This window comes from Grammomys surdaster, unplaced genomic scaffold (assembly GCF_004785775.1).
Source record: "Grammomys surdaster isolate TR1022 unplaced genomic scaffold, NIH_TR_1.0 313394, whole genome shotgun sequence".
In the NCBI taxonomy this organism is placed as follows: domain Eukaryota; kingdom Metazoa; phylum Chordata; class Mammalia; order Rodentia; family Muridae; genus Grammomys; species Grammomys surdaster.
In genome coordinates, this window is record NW_021626376.1 from 1 (window position 1) to 14,018 (window position 14,018).

General features: G+C 42.3%; 1 pseudogene; it reads left to right on the top strand.

Annotated features, from left to right (window-relative positions):
* Positions 1 to 2,528: 2,528 nt before the first annotated feature.
* On the top strand, positions 2,529 to 3,655 carry LOC114616257 (annotated as a pseudogene).
* The last annotated feature ends 10,363 nt before the right edge of the window (positions 3,656 to 14,018 follow it).

Here is a 14,018-nt window from a genome sequence, read left to right on the forward strand (position 1 = left end):
TCCTTTTTCAAAACAATCTAAATCTCCTCAATAGATTCCCAGGAAGACTTTTTAGACAGTGCCAAAAAGCAGGGATATGTTTCATCAGAATACTAGAAAAACACTCTCTATGCCACATTCTGAAATTCTTCTCCACTGAAACATCTTGAGCGAGGTCTGCACAGTTTACATCTCTCTCAGAAACAAAGTCTTCCATATTCCTAGTAGGACAACCCATTAAGCCCCACTTAAAGCATTCTACTACTTTCCTAATGCAATATCTCCAAATCTTCATTCTTCTAAACAAAAGCATGGTCAATCCTATCACAGCAGTACCCCAGTCCCTGGTAACAACTTCTATCTTAGTTAGGGTTTTGCTGCTGTTAGCAGGCAACATGACCAAGGCAACTCTTACAAAGGCAACATTTAATTGGGGCTGACTACCATGTTCAGAGCTTTAGTGCTTTACCATCAAGGCGAGAGCCATGGCAGCACCCGGGCAGGCATGATGCAGGAAGAGCTGAGAGTTCTACATGTTCATGTGAAGACTACTAGAAAAACACTGGCTTCCAGGCAGCTAGGACAATGGTATTAAAGCCCATGTCCAGATGTCTCAGGTGTGATGGTACTCAAGAGGCACTTCTCCTTCTCTGAATTGAATGGTAGGAGGCAGTGGAGGGGAAGGATTTGTCGTGGAACTGGGGAGAGACGATGAACGGCTACTGTTATTGGGATGAACTGTGAAGAAAAATGTAATAAAAAGTAAAATAATGAATATAAAAAAGATTTTATCATTATTATCATATGTATATTAATTATAACTATGTATGTGTGGGGAGGGCATGTGCTTATATAAATACAGGTGCCCAAGGAGGCATCAACACCAAAGCCTCCTGAAATTGTACTTACAAATGTTTGTCAGCCACCCACTTCCAGAAGCCAACCTTACTTCACTTTGAAAGAATAGTTTTAGGTTTTGTTTTTCCTCAGCTAGCTACTCCTGAGGAAGCAGGTTGCCAATGGTTGCTGTGTCCTAAAGAAAGTGGTCAGTGCACCCTGAGCTAGACAAAAACATCTGCAGTTGCAAGATATCTTTCATGGCCGAACGCCCAGTTTCTGTGAAATTCCCCCAAACACTTTATCCACTTCCCTGTCTGTGTAAATTTCCAGAGATAATACAGCTCAATGGACCTTGATCAGAAAATTTTCTTGGTCCTGTTCTTGTGTCTCCTGTCCCTTTCATTCTCTCCCCTTCTCTCTTAAGATATCCTGTTGTAGAGTCTCAGGCTGGAGCATACTGGTGCCTGAACAAGGACCTGTATTTGAGTAAGGGTTGCAGAGAATGTCATCTTCAAGAAACTACCTCTCATCTCCAGGATCCAGTGACCTGCAAGGTTGATACAGGTTCATCATGATCACTGCAGAATTGTCTGTGAGCTGACCTGGGTCATTGATCACCACAGAATCACCCATCTGTGAGCTGATTTGGGAAGGTCAGATGACGCAAATGGGACAGGCATTAACCAAGCATAAGACTTTTATCCGGGGCAAACTGGCACCTGGAGTCTCAAGGAAGCACTCAAAATGTGAGGAATAAGGGTTAAGAAAAAGGATCTAAAAAAATTATTTGATTTCATTGGTGATAATTCCCCAAGAGGGAGTATTGATGAGAAAATGCTACACCTCCTAAGAAGGAGATAAAAAGTTAAGCCTTGAACATGAGAGAGAGAAGGGGCTAAAACAGTTGTCTGCTCTCCAGCCGTGTTAGCAAAAGAAAAGGAAAAGGCTGTTTCAGAGCCCTTATGGAAATGGGAAAGAATCAGGAGTCGTCCTGCTTTCTCTCTGGCTCCTACTGTCCTTGGTGCCCCAACCTGTCCCCATGTGTCAATTGTCTGTCTTTGTTTCATTGTTTGAATGATTGATGGTCTATGTTTCATGTTCAAAAAAAGGGTTAAAACTGCTGGCTATCGACCCCCTGATTTAGTTTAACTTGCTTAGGAGGCAGTCTGAATTTGCACAACAGAAGCTGATGAGTTACCCTGTTCTGTGGCTAGAAGTAAGGCACAGCAGGAGAAGCCCTGACTGGAGCTGATTGTTTACATAGGCTGCTTTTAAAGGGGCCAGTAGCTTTTTGGCTTCTATGATAAGGAAGCTGATAGTTGTTTTTCCTAGAAAAATCTCTGTGACAATGTTTATTAGGTTCGACAAGTGACAAGGTGCTTTTCTCTTGAAATAACAGCTAGAAAAGGTAAGAAAATTTTGTTTAGTCTAAATATTTAAAATGTGTAGCCACTTCATTTTTGTTTCTGACTGGTTTTATAAGTATAAATATGTTCTGCATGTCATGGTTATAGATTATTGGCCTATAAGTTATTGGGTATGATTAAAAATTTGTAACTTTAGTAACAGAAAGCTGTCTTAAAACTGGTAACTCATTGCGTTTAGGGTGTGGCTTTGGCTCCAGGCGCCTCAAGGAGACTTGGGGACACCCGAACCACTCCTTTTAAGTGCCTGGGTGCCGTGGCTGCCATGTGAGTCTGCTGCGCTCCATGAGGAAGATGCTTGCCGCTGTGTCCCGCGTGTTGGCAGGCGCTTCACAGAAGCAGGCAAGCAGAGTGCTGGTAGCTTCCCGTAATTTTTCAAATGATGCTACATTTGACATTAAGGCCTCCAGTTACCACAGTGCTCACCAGAGAGGATGGGCTCAAGTACTACAGGATGATGCAGACTGAAGGCAGATCAGCTGTATAAGCAGAAAATCATTCATGGTTTCTGTCACTTGTGTGATGGTCAGGAAGCCTGCTGTGTGCGCCTGGAGGCCGGCATAAACCCCACGGACCACCTCATCACTGCCTACCGAGGTCATGGTTTCACCTTCACTCGGGACCTACCTGTCTGAGCAATTCTTGCGGAGCTAACAGGACGAAGAGGGGGCTGTGCTAAAGGGAAAGGGGGATCAATACACATGTACGCCAAGAACTTCTATGGGGGCAATGGCATCGTTGGAGCTCAGGTGCCCCTGGGAGCAGGAATTGCTCTGGCCTGCAAGTACGATGGAAAAGATGAGGTCTGTTTGACATTATACGGCGATGGGGCTGCTAATCAGGGTCAAATATTTGAAGCTTACAATATGGCAGCATTGTGGAAATTACCTTGTGTTTTCATCTGTGAGAATAACCGCTATGGCATGGGGACTTCGGCTGAGAGAGCAGAAGCCAGCACTGATTACTACAAAATAGGACATTTTATTCCTGGACTGAGGGTAGATGGAATGGATATCTTGTGTGTCCGAGAGGCAACAAAGTTTGCGTCTGCCTATTGCAGGTCTGGTAAGGGGCCCATCCTGATGGAGCTACAGACTTATCTCTACCATGGAGATAGTATGAGTGACCCTGGAGTCAGTTACCACACTCAAGAAGAAATCCAGGAAGTAAGAAGTAAGAGTGACCCTATTATGTTTCTCAAGGATAGAATGGTGAACAGCAATCTTGCAAGTGTGGAAGAATTAAAGGAGATTGATGTGGAAGTGAGGAAAGAAATAGAGGATGCTGCCCAGTTTGCCACGACTGATCCAGAGCCACCGTTAGAGGAGCTAGGCTATCACATCTACAGCAGTGAGCCTCCCTTTGAAGTGTGTGGTGCCAACCAGTGGATCAAGTTTAAGTCAGTCAGTTAACGGGAGGTTGTTAGATGGATGGGTGTTCCTCTGTCGCTACCTGCATCCGACTAGCAGAATAAGGCAACGGCAACCATGTTCTTCTTCAAGCAGTTTATTCAGGAACTCTTGTACAGCAAGCTTCTTCTTCTCTCCTCCTGCCCACACCTCCCTTATACCTTGTGCCTCAGCCTATCAGCAACTGCCACGTTGTCACTGATCATTGGTGCGCAAGCATGGTGCGGAATGGCCTGATCATGAATCATCAGCAATGCAAAGTGTTCAGCCTTATAAGGAAGTTGTTACTCAGGGCAGAACTGCAGACTCACAGTTCCTGGCAATCTTCCAAGTGCCACCTTGTAATGGCGAGTCAATCCGAGCCCTACAGTTCCCCCTTCTTTGTTTCAAAAGCAACACAGGCGGGAGTAGAGGTTTGATCTCCAAGTTTTGGAAAAGGGGACCTTGTGATAACATGATGCCTCCCGTCATTGAGCAGTAAAGCATATATGTCATACCTGTCCCGGTGTCTTTTTCATGGAGAAGGGACCTGGGACACCAACCCTTATGCAATCAAACATGCTCCTCAAGGCACATGGTACCTTTGCAGTGCTTAGCCTCACACCCTGTGTGCTATAGGATTTTGCCCTTAGGCTTTGCCAAGATAACTTAGCCACACCTGAGGGGACTGTCCCACCTCAAGGGCTGCAAAGGCCTGAACAACCATGGCGTTAGCATGATGTTGTTGCACTCTCAATTGACACATGCACCACAGTGCTAGGCAACTGATGAGACAGAGGCACAATGCCAGACCTCCTATGCCCGCCCGCTCTTTCAGATGATTCATGGCTTGTTGAATCCAGGTGGTTAATCCTGCGGCCAAGGATAGGTCCACTCGAGTCGAAGGAGTCTTAGCTCCTTCATGGTTTTATCAAACTCAGTCGACCAATTTCCTGTAAGATATCCTTCGTAATTCATCACTTCTCATTCTGGGGAGCATCCATAGTATTGGTAGAATACATGTAAATACTGCAATTTGCCAAATTAAACAAAGTGTGTAACATCCATCTGCCAAATATGTAGTGGGCGTATCCCTCTAGGATTAACACCCAGCGAGGCCTGTGGTAAAAAGGGACCACAAGATCCACAGGCTTTCACTACTTCTCTGGCCTCCACCCGAGTAATCTTAAAATGGGCAGCTAAGGTTTTGGCATTCACATGAAATTGTTGATGAAAATGTCTAGCATTATCCAAGGATGACAAAGCAGAAAATATAAAAACAGCTCTGGTTGCTCTACCAAATCATTGGCTGCTGCAAGGGGGCCTGGCAATCCAGTATGGGCTCTAATATGTTGAATAAAAAAGGGATTTCGCCTGGACCAAATTAATTGTTCCAAATCTAATAACAACTTTCCTATAGGACGTCTCAAATTAATTTTCCCACTATTTCCAAATTTTTCACTATATTAACTACATATTGGGAATCAGACAACAAATTAAAAGCTTCACTAAATCTTTGAAAAACTATAATCACCATTTTCAGCTCAATAACTTGGGAGGATGCTGGGAAAAACGTCACCACAACTGGATCTTGATCCATAATTAAATAGGCTCCACAGCCATTCTTTGATCCATCTGTAAATATAGTTAGGGCTCCCATTATAGGCTCTTTTACTGTAACTTTAGGAAAAATAATTGGATGTTCTATAGCTATTTGCAACAGGGGATCTTTAGGAAAATGATTATCAAATTTCCCTTGATAGGAAAATCGCAACAATGCCCATTCATTGGTTGTAGCAGCCAAAACTGCCTGTTGGTGACTTGTATAAGGTACTATAATTGACACAGGCTCACAACCAAAGTATTGTATACATTGTTGGATTCCTAGCAAAGCCAAATGTGCTACTGCAGAAGGATAATGAACTAATGTCTTAGCTGGGGATATTTTTGGATGGACCCACAAAAATGGAGCACCCTGCCACAAAACTCCTGTAGGTTGTTTTTCTGTGGGCAAAAGACATAAACAAATGGGTTTACTTTCTTCTCTTCAGCTCACAGATGCTTGCACTAAACTCTCTTCTACCAATTGTAAGACTTGTCTTGCTTCTTCAGTAAGGACTCTAGAGGAATTGAAATTAGAATTTCCAGGTAAAATATCATATAAAGGCTGCAATTGTTTATTAGATAATTTTAAATATGGACGGACCCATTGTATATCACCTAACAATTTTTGAAAATCATTCAATGTATGTAATTGATCTACTCGCAATTGAATCTTCTGTGGTCTAACGTTATCATTAAAGATTTTCGTCCCTAAATAATCAAACATCTACCCCTTTTGAACTTTCTCCGGGGCTATAATTAACCCATAATTTTTTAATTCACTAACTGTTAAACAAAAGGCCTCTTTTAAATCATCTTCCTTTTTGGCAGCCAACAATATATCATCCATATAATGTAAATTATATTAAATTATAATGTAAATTATAATGTAAATTATATAAAATTGTTTATATAGAAATTGTATCCTTACTTTCTTCAAGGCTTGAGCCACATAGAGTTGACACATCGTGGGGCTATTGGCCATACCTTGGGGCAAAACTACCCATTCATATATTTCATCTGGCTGAGCATGATTTATGGATGGTACAGTAAAGGCAAACCTCCGAGTATCCTGCTTATTTAAAGGTATGGAAAAGAAGCAATCTTTGATATCCATCACTATTATAGGCCATCCCTTGGGTAGAGTTGAAGGTAGAGGCAAACCTCATTGAACAGGCCCCATAACCTCCATTTGGGCATTGATGGCTCTAAGGTCATGTAATAGTCTCCACTTTCCAGATTTTTTTTATTACAAAAATGGGAGTATTCCAAGGTGAAGTAGACGATTGTAAGTGACCTAATTCAAGCTGTTCCCGTACTAGATCATACACTGCATGTAATTTTTCCGAGGGGAGTGGCCACTGAGGAACCCACACTGGTTCCTCAGTCTTCCAAGTAATGGGTAAGGCCTCCTCAGTGGCCCCTAGGAAAAACCCAGCCCTTCCCTTCCTTTCCTCTTGGTTGGTTCTATAGGGGACTTTCTTCCTTGCAGGTATTTTCCCAATCCTTGTCCGGGGCAGTATCCCATCTTCCTCATCATTTGAGGAACTTGCTGGCCATAGGTAATTTCATTGGTTAATTTGAACCCCATATCTTGCAACAGATCTCTTCCCCATAGTGAAATGGGAATTTCCAAAACATAAGGTTGCATCATTCCACTATGCCCTTCCTCATCCTGCCATTGTAACTGTCTTACACTCATATCCGGAGCTTTGGCATAACCTAGAACATGAAGAACTTGGTCAGAGGCTTGTATTGGCCAATTGGAGGGTCAATCCTTCTTAGCAATAATGCTTTTATCGGCTCTGGTATCTAAGAGCCCTGTTATCCTTTTGCCTTCTATTTTAAGTGAAATAATGGGCCTAGAATCTAAATCCATAGCGTAGCACACTATGTTCGTGCCTGAAGACCCAAAGCCCTTTTCACCTCTTTCTACTCCCTTTGCAGGAAAAAGACCATGGTGGCTAGGCAATAGCAGCAATTGGGCCAAGTGATCTCCTGGGGAAACGGCTGAAACTCCCCGTGGAGAGGAGACCATAATCTTCACCACTCCAGTATAATCAGAATCAATCACCCCTGGATGTACTATAAGTCCTTGCATAGTAACTGAGCTTCGTCCAATTAAAAGGCCAACTGTATTTTTAGGTAGGGGACCTTTAAAATCAGATTCTATTACTTGAGGTCCCATTTGGGGTGTTAATATGAGTCTGGAGGTGAAACAGAGGTTGAGTCCTGCACTTCCCTTCATGGCCCTTCGTGCTGGCTCCAGGGTATGGGAGGCCTGAGGGTCGGCCACTGTTCAGTAACTGCCCCATATATTTGAGGGCCCTGAGGATGTGGGCCCCATGACCCGTTTTTTGGCTTGGCTCCTGCATACCCCACTACTAAGGGCTGCCCATTAATGTCTTTAACTGAATGCACTCATTTGCCCAGTGGTTCCCCTTTTTACAGTAAGGACACAGGCCTGGGGTCCTTGGGTGTTCCCCACTTCCTTTTAGTTGAGGACACTGTCATTTCAAATGTCCAGGTTACCCACATTTAAAGCAATTTCCTGAACTTGACTTCCCTTTTTGTGTAAGTTGCATCACTGCTGCTGCCAACCCTGCATTAGACAAGGGTCCTCCAATCTCCCTATAGATTTTCATCCATACCTCTAGCCCTTTGCTCTTGTATGGATTTATGGCTTGTCTATACTCTTTTGTGCACTGTTCAAAAATCAGTTGTTTTATCAATGGCATGGCTGTATCAGGGTCCCCAAATATTTTGCCTGCTGCCTCCACCATCCTTGCTACGAAATCAGCAAAAGGTTCAGCAGGACCCTGAGTGATTTTTGTTAAATTGTCTTGCACCTCCCCCCTATTTGGGAGGGCCTTCCATGCTCTAGTGCCCATTAGATTGATTTGCTCATACACTTGCAATGGATAATTGATCTGCTGATTAGCAAATCTGCCCTGTCCTAGGAGCATATCCTAATTTCAAGCAGGTTGACTGGTGGCTGCATTCGCTGCTGCCTGTTCAGCAGAAAATTCTATAAAGAAAGCCTTCCAGTCCAAATACTGGCCTGGAGTCAAACATGCCTTGGCTAAGCTCATCCAATCACTTGGTGTCATACAATATCTATGCAGGCTTTCTAGTTGTGCTACCACGAAGGCGGTATTAACACCATAAGCATGTACTCCTTCGGCCAGACTAGAAATGATCTTAAAGTCCAAAGGATCATGATATCTATTCCCCTGGGCATCTTGAAAAACAGGAAAACACTGTTGCTCTTGGACCTCCTTCCACGCCTCAGGGCAAAAACTCCACCCTGCAGTATACGAAGGAGGTCGAGGATGCTTGTCTACTGGTGGCCCTGGTGCTGTGGGCTCCACCTTTGCGTCTAAAGACTCCATTTTTTGGGCAAGTTTTTCAACTTCCTCTTCTGAATCCTCCTTATCTGAGCTTTCAGACTTCTCTGACCTAACCGAACGTTCCTCTTTCAGTTGTTCCAGTGCTTCCACGCCCTTTTCTAACTCTTTAGCACATTCTCCCTTTCGATCCTCAATGCAAGAACAAACCAGTTTCCAAACCAGTCGCACTCCTCCTGGCAGTGTGCCTTGTTCCCATGCAAAATCAAGATCTTTCCCAAGCTCATCCCAACTGGCTAGGGTGATATGTCCCGTTTGAGCATACCACGGGGCGCTTTCATCCACAGCTCTCAAAAACCAGAGTGTAGCTGTCTTAAGCCTAACTCCTTTTGCTTCCAAAAGTCTTTTCAATGCCACAAAAACAGAGCTGGATGTTGAGTTTCCCATGACAATACACGGGGGTTTTATCGTCCTATTCTAGGAAATTTATAGTCCTTTCTCAGGAACCTTATTGTCTCTTTCTGAGAACTTTCTTACTTGTCCCACTTACCCGGGAACTTACCAGTTGACTACCCTGACCACTTGAAGTTCTGAACACGAAGGCCCATACGGACCACCACTTGTCGCTACCCACGTCCGACCAGCAGAATAAGGCAACAGCAACCGTGTTCTTCTTCAAGCAGTTTATTCAGGAACTCTTGTACAGCAAGCTTCTTCTTCTCTCCTCCTGCCCACACCTCCCTTATACCTTGTGCCTCAGCCTATCAGCAACTGCCACGTTGTCACTGATCATTGGTGCGCAAGCATGGTGCGGAATGGCCTGATCATGAATCATCAGCAATGCAAAGTGTTCAGCCTTATAAGGAAGTTGTTACTCAGGGCAGAACTGCAGACTCACAGTTCCTGGCAATCTTCCAAGTGCCACCTTGTAATGGCGATTCAAGCTGCGCCCTACATTATTCATCTGTTGTAAGGAACTCTTTGTGCTCTCAACTTTGACAGGAAATACCTAGACAACAAAGGTCTTGAAAAGATGTAAATTAAGGGAGAATAAAATTGCATTCGGTTTGTACATTGTTGTATTCGGTGTATTCATGTGAATAAGAGTGTATTTGTATAGGATTTGAGATGGGTAATGAAGAGTTCATAACCTTCCTTCACTTCATCATATCCTAGGTCAGTTACTAAAAGGACTAACTGAGCCATTTGGTGGTGTGATCATAGCTATGAATGACCTCATGGAGGCATGCTGGGATTAATGCAAAGCATAGGTAGAAGTGTAGCCACCACAAACTGTGAAGGCTGGACTTGGTTTGGCACTGACCATCATGTCTGATCAAAGGCTATATATAATCATGTATTTTAAAATAATTTAGTTTTCTCCATTTAGACATTAAACAAACATGAAATTATACTCCCATAGCAAGGCACACCTTTTTTAACCTTTCACATTTAAGTAATTACACTAGTGTATAAAATATGTATGCTTTTATTTTTCCAGCAATTGCTATAAGGTATGCTAACATTTTAAATACTAGGTCAGGGTTGACATGACTTACAATCATGTTTATAAACAAGGATGCTCTAAAATCACACGTGCTTGAATGAAATGAACAAGGGTCTTCCTGTGTAAACGCAGGGTTTGTGTGTACACTAATAGAAGCGTTAGTCATAAGCAGGTGTAGGGTAGTTTTTGCTCATTCTCCTCAGCTTGGCTCATTGTGAGGACTCTTGCATCTGTCTTCTGTGCTGGGAGACTGCATGCCAGAGCCTACAGAGGACACCACCACTGCAAGACAATAATTTGCTTAAGAAAAACAAACTTGAAGGCAGCCATCTACTCTTCAAATGTCATCTGTAACTTAAAAGCAAAAAAAGTATGTTGCCTTTTTCTGGACATGGTACCATAGGAACGCTGGTGGCTCTGTGTAGAGGTGTGGGCATTTAAACAAGAGTGTAAAAGAAAGGTCTATCACCTCATGCCTTGTTACCTTGAACCTGAGAAAATGAGCTATGTTTGCTACGACATAGGAAAGATAAATTTCAAAGATGTGGGAAGCTACCAGCATTTTAAAAAAATATATTCACATGAAGAAATTTCTATTATTTTACTGTTTGGAGGTTTTCTTACCTTAGTCTGAGGCACCTTAGGTCTTCCTTAGTGATATCATTGAGAATATCAGAAAGTGTATAATCCTCTTTAACAATCTGAAACATTCTATGTATGGATAAGCAGCTTTTTAACAATATCATAGGAATACTTTGATTTAGAAATTTACCTTTTCTATTGTATTTGCATCCACTCCTTGTAGTTGCAACCAGTCTATAAGCTCTCTGTCAATTCCAAGTCCATCAGGGGGTGGTGGGTTCTCTGTACTACCTATAATGATTCCAATTTTGTTTTATTTGTATAGTAATGTATAACCATAAACTGCTTCAAAAGTAACAAAGTGGATTTAATGATGCATCCAAACAGAAATGTAAATGTGATGTGAAAAGGAAATGAATTAAACTTGTTTTATTCAACTAAAAAAAAAAAAGAAAAACTGATAACTCAGGGTTGGAGTCATTCAGAAACCAGATGTAGAAAAGATGGGATTTAAAACAATGTCTCTTTAATGAGATATTAAGAGTTGTATTATCATGCATTCATATATTAGAACTGACAGCCAAACTTTGTAAGATGAAAGTGATGTACTTGGTATTGATTTTAGAAACAAACAGATGGTTTGCATTGTTAAAAATTGGTTTTGTTTCCCAAAATTATGGTTATACTCTAATATTACAAAAGATACTTAAAAATATAGTTCAACTGCCAATGTTCCATTGGTTGCAGTTGGCAGTTTAATCATGAGCTTGAGATTTTTTGACTCACCCATGTTTATAGTGAAGAAGAAGACTGAACAGGTGGAGATGATTACAAGAGTAAAAAAGGTTTTAAAAACAGTTGTGGCACAGTAAAGCCTGCTGACACTTTTAATGAATACAGTAATAAAGGCAAAGTTAATCCCTTCCCAAGTTTGGAAAGGAGATCTCAGTTTGAGTTTTATCTGGGATCAAACAAAGCCCTGATGAACAGTTCCTTTTGTTACACAATTGGCTTATAAGAATGCTAATATTGCCTGACTTGCAACTATCAAGCCATACAAAGCAAAGACAGACTACCTGGATACATTTGTCTGTGATGAAATTGGCCTCTCATACAATCAGAGTTTAGCTGTGGCTGCTAGCTTACAAGGGACCACTGTGCGAGCAATGTTTTCACAGAAGCAAAGAGATAAAAGATGTTTTAAATGTGGAAATTTGGTTCATTTTAAGAAACGATTGTCTCAGGAACAATAGTACTAGCAGACTGTTTTAGACCCAGATTAAGAACATTTACATTTGAGTTAAGACAAAGCTCAGAGTGTGCTCAGCAGAAGCTTGTGTGCATTCCCTTTGTCTTGATCATCCTGACCAGCCCCTAAAAAGGTGTTTTCCAGACCTTGGGGAAGCAAGGTCAGCCTCTGACCCAAAGACATTCACAACACACAGCTTATGGGCCAAGAGTTATAGATAATGATTATACTGGAGAAATTAAAATTATTCCTGCTTCCCTCCATGGCATAGCTGTGCCTGCTAATAAAAGAATTACTCTGAAAAACTGGCTTTAAAAACAAAAGAGGGGGAACGGTACCCCCCCAGAAGGAGTCTCCCTGAAATACTCTTCATCATGCCTTATTCACTTTTAACTCTCTAAAACTGAAAGCTCATGGCAAATCTGCTGCTGACTGCCTTTGGCATCACTGAGACCAAGAAAAACTATGCCACAGATATGGGGAAGGACACTCTTAGCCTTAAAGGGAATGGCCCAGACCCAGTTCCCTTATGAGGCCGAGGATTGATATGCCTGTTTGATACCACAGAAGGCACAGCTAACTGGCTACCAAAAAGATTAATGAAATAAATAGATACCCCCACAAAGCCAGGCCCAACAATAAATAAGATGAATAACAATTTACATCCAGGGAAGAGAAATCTCCCTGAGAATTCCCTTCTTTCTCCTTTCCAGGTAAAAATAAATCACCCATGATGTCTGCTGTTAAAAGTTCTAATCCAGATGCTGGCCTCCGAATTTATACTACTCAGACCTTTGAAGGGCCATTGACAAGAACATCAAACAGCTAGAGATTGACATTACTAATCTAAAGAAATCCCTCATTTCACTGTCTGAAGAGACCTCCAAAAATCGCAAAGATCCTTATTGGACTTGATTTACTCTATTACAATAGAAAAGGTTGTGTACAGCCCTTAAAGAAGAATGCTGCCTTTACATAGACAAGACAGGGAGGGTTAAAGAGAGCATGAAAGAGGTCAGAGAAGGCCCTGAGAAAAGTCAGAGAGAGAGAAAGAAAGATGAATGCTGGTACAAGAATTGGTTTTCAGCCTCTGCATGGTTGTCAACCCTACTTCCTCCCATCTTGGAACCATTATTTGAGTTATTTTTGCTTATTTCTTCTGGTCCCTGGGCCTCAAATAGGCTGACTAACTCTGTGAAACAACAGAAAATAATTTGGTAGCAAAACCTATTCAGATACATTACCATAAGTTAGCTATGGAGAACCACGAGACTCAAGATGAGGTTGTTACTTTATACAGGGTGTTCCCAAAACCCATCTCCACCCAACCTAAAAGAGGGGACTTCTGCCCCTAGACCAAACAGAGAGGGGCCACCCAGAACCCCCTCTGACTAGTGATCTGAATTCTTGCTTAGGCTTCTAGAGTAAGCACTGCAAGGGAATATAAATAAAAGTTAAAAATATCTCTCTGGGTTCCCTGAGGGACAAGCCTGACTGCATAGGGGTTGATATCAAAAGTATCCCCTCTCAAGGAAAAAGACATCGGGATGGGTATGGCCCTCATGCCTCATTGGACAACAATAGGGGGACCGGAGTCATTACAATGTCCCCTACAACTACTGGAGGTCAGGCCTCTATCCCCGCCTTCACAAGATTAGAATTGCCACAACCCTTCTATACTTAGAGAAGGGAGGAGATGTCAAGGGCATCCCTGATTACACACTGAAGGCCTAAAATCAGCAATAGGCCTAAAATCAGCAATAGGCCTGTCATACATGTATACTATCACCAAGTCTTGGGTCTCTGTGGAAAAACATTGAAACAGATGGCTATAAGCTATTGTAAACAGGCAGCTTTCGTGGAAATTTACCAGCCTCAGTAGTCATAGACCTTGTAAATAGGTAGCCTTGGCAGACAATACCATTTTAGATAAGGACAAGTGAATCATAGGCAGAGTCATAGTGACCTGTCCCCCAAACCTTCACCCAGCTGATACCCTGTTCTGAAAGATATCTGTATTCCCCCTGAACACCCAAGCTCCAGTGTCATCCCCTTCCCCACGTCCTACCTTTCTGTGTCTATAACCCTTGTGTCAATGAA